Below are 2,981 nucleotides of genomic sequence, written 5' to 3' on the forward strand. Positions count from 1 at the left end.
CAGGTCAAAAATGACCTATCCACCACCACTCTCTGGGTGCAGCCCTCCAACCAACTTGTGACCCATCTGACTGTGTAGGAGTCAACACCACAGTCGCCTAATTTTTTAATGAGGATGGGGTGAGAGACAGTGTTGAAGGCCTTCCTAAAGTCCAGAAAGCCTATGTCCACTGCAACACCTGCATCCAAAGATTTGTGACCTGGCCATAAAAGGCAACCAGGTTGGTCTGACAGGCCTCGCCTCTAATGAACCCATGTTGATTGCCCCTAAGCATAATCTCCCCTGCTGGTCCCTTGCAGATATGCTCCTGGATAATTTTCTCAAAGAGCTTCCCCAAGACTGAGGTAAGACTAATGGGCCACTAGTTTCCTGAGTCCTCTTTCCTCCCTTTTTTGAAAATGGGGACCACATTGGCCCTTTTTCAGTCCTCTGGCACCTCTCCAGAGCACCACAAGTGCTCAGAAAGCTGTGCCAGGGGTCCTGCAATGACCTCTGCCAATTCTCTCAGCACTCTGGGGTGGAGATCGTCAGAACCTGCTGATTTGAACATGTCTAGTCCCTCCAGATGTTTCCTGACTAGGTTCTCACTGACCCTGGGCCTGGCTGTGCCTCCCCTGGGTCTGTCCATATTCCCAGTGGGGGGATGTTCCTGCTCAGAAAAATGGAAGCAAAGAATCTGTTAAAGAGGTTAGCTTTGTCATCTGGTGCCAACACCAGATTTCCAAGCGTGTCCTGCAGAAGCCCCATGTTACTCAGTACCTTCTTTTTACCCCCTATGTATTTAAAAAAGGACTTGTTATCTTTGATCCAGGTCACTAGTCCCAGTTCCATCTTCATCTTAGCCTTCCTAACAGCCCCTTACGATCTCCAGCAATGGAGGTATAATCCTCCTTGGTGATAGCCCCTCCCTTTCATTGGATGTATGCCTCCTTTTTGGTTTTGAGACATCCCTGGATGCTATTGGTGAGCCATGGGGGCTTTTGAACACTCTTGCTCTGTTTGATCTGTATGAGAATTATCACCCTTTGGGCTTGGAGGATCGTGTCCTTAAGGAACGACCACTCTTTTTGGACTCCCAAATCCCCTCCCCTCCAGGACCTCAGTGCCTCCCTGACTAGTCTTCTTACCTCATTGAAATCTGCCCTCCTGAAGTCCAGGGCTGCTGCCTTGCTGCAGGCCTTTGACACTCTGTGCTGGATGGTGTATTCCAATAGGCAATGATTGCTATCTCCCAGGTGGTCAGAACCCACAGTCTCGTCACCAAGTCATCGCCTGTGGCCAGGACCAGTTCCAATAATGCATTTCCCCTGGTAGGACTGTGCACATTCTGGGTTAGGTGAAGGTCCTGTAACTCAGCTAGGAACCTATGTGAGTAGTCAGACCTGTCTAACTGCTCTTCCCAGCAGATGTCTAGATAGTTTAGGTCACCCATGATGGCCACGACCCTCGACTTAACTGTCTCCACAAGGTGACCTGAGAATTCCCAGTCCAGCTCTTCCCCCTGGTTGGGTGGCCTGTAGTAGACCCCCATCATTAAGTCCCTTTCCCCCGACCCACTTGTATTCTGACCCAGAGCACCTCAGTCTGCCCTACCTCAGACACAGTGCTGTTTGCTGAGGGTGTGTATTGCTCTTTGACGTACAGCACTGCACCCCCACCTTTCCTCCCTGTTTTATCCTGCCTATACAGCCTATAGCCCTTGATATTTACCACCCAGTTGTGCGTTGGATCCCACCAAGTTGCAGTGAGCCACACTATGTCTGGGTTTGTGTTAGCTTGCAGGAGGGCAAGTTCCTCCTGCTTGTTTCCCATACTACAAGCATTAGTTTAGAGGCATTTAAGGCCTCCTGAGGGTGTATGCACCACCCCCACAATCCCAGGACTACCTGGGCCCCTGTCTCTTACCTGGGTACTTCTTGTGCTTATCACCTGTCAAGCTTTAAAAAAGCCTTACTGAGAGCACAGGAACAAACCAACCTGATGTGCAGGAAGACTAGCAAGTATGGCAGAAGACCAGCTTGGCTTAGCAGGGAACTCTTCAGTAGCCTAAAACACAAAAAGGAATCTTATAAGAAGTGGAAACTTGGACAAACAACTAGGGAAGAATATAAAAGCATTGCTTGGGCATTCAGGGATGAAGTCAGGAAGACCAAAGCACAACTGGAGTTGCAGCTAGCAAGGGATGTGAAGGGTAACAAGAAGGGGTTCTACAAGTATGTTGGTAGCAAAAGGAGGATCAGGGAAAGTGTGGGTCCCTTAATGAATGGGGGAGGGAACCTGGTGACAGAGGATGCAGAAAAGGCTGAAGTGCTCAATACCATTTTGCCTCAGTCTTCAGAAATAAGGTCAGCTCCCAGACTACTGTATCAGGCAGCACAATTTGGGAGGAGGTGAGCAGCCCTCAGTGGTGAAAGGACAGATTAGAGACTACTTAGAAAAGCTGGACATGTATAAGTCCATGGGGTGGATGGGATACTGAGGGTGCTGATGGAGTTGGCTGATATGATTGATTGGCCATCATCCTTGAAAACTCATGGTGATCAGGAGAGGTTCCGGATGACTGGAAAAGGGTAAACATAGTTCCCATATTTAAGAAAGGAAAAAAGGAGAATCCAGAGAACTATAAATCAGTCAACCTCACCTCAGTCCCTGGAAAAATCATGGAACAGATCCTCAAGGACTTAATTTCTAAGCACTTGGAGAAGAAGAAGATTATTATGAACAGTCAACATGGATTCACCAGGGGCAAGTCATGCCTGACCAACCTGGTTGCCTTCTATGATTCTCCCAGGCAAGCTAAAGTATGGGTTGGATGAAAGGACTGTAAGGTGGATAGAAAACTGGCCGGAGCATCAGGCTCAATGCCTAGTTGGCAGCTGGTATCAAGTTCAGCACCCCAGGGGTTGGTCCTGAGGTCAGTTTTGTTCAATGTCTTCATCAATGACCTGAAAGATGGTGTAGAGTGCACCCTCAGCAAGTTT

This window comes from Gavialis gangeticus, unplaced genomic scaffold, assembly GCF_001723915.1.
Source record: "Gavialis gangeticus isolate Ggan-Ray unplaced genomic scaffold, GavGan_comp1, whole genome shotgun sequence".
Lineage (NCBI taxonomy): Eukaryota > Metazoa > Chordata > Crocodylia > Gavialidae > Gavialis > Gavialis gangeticus.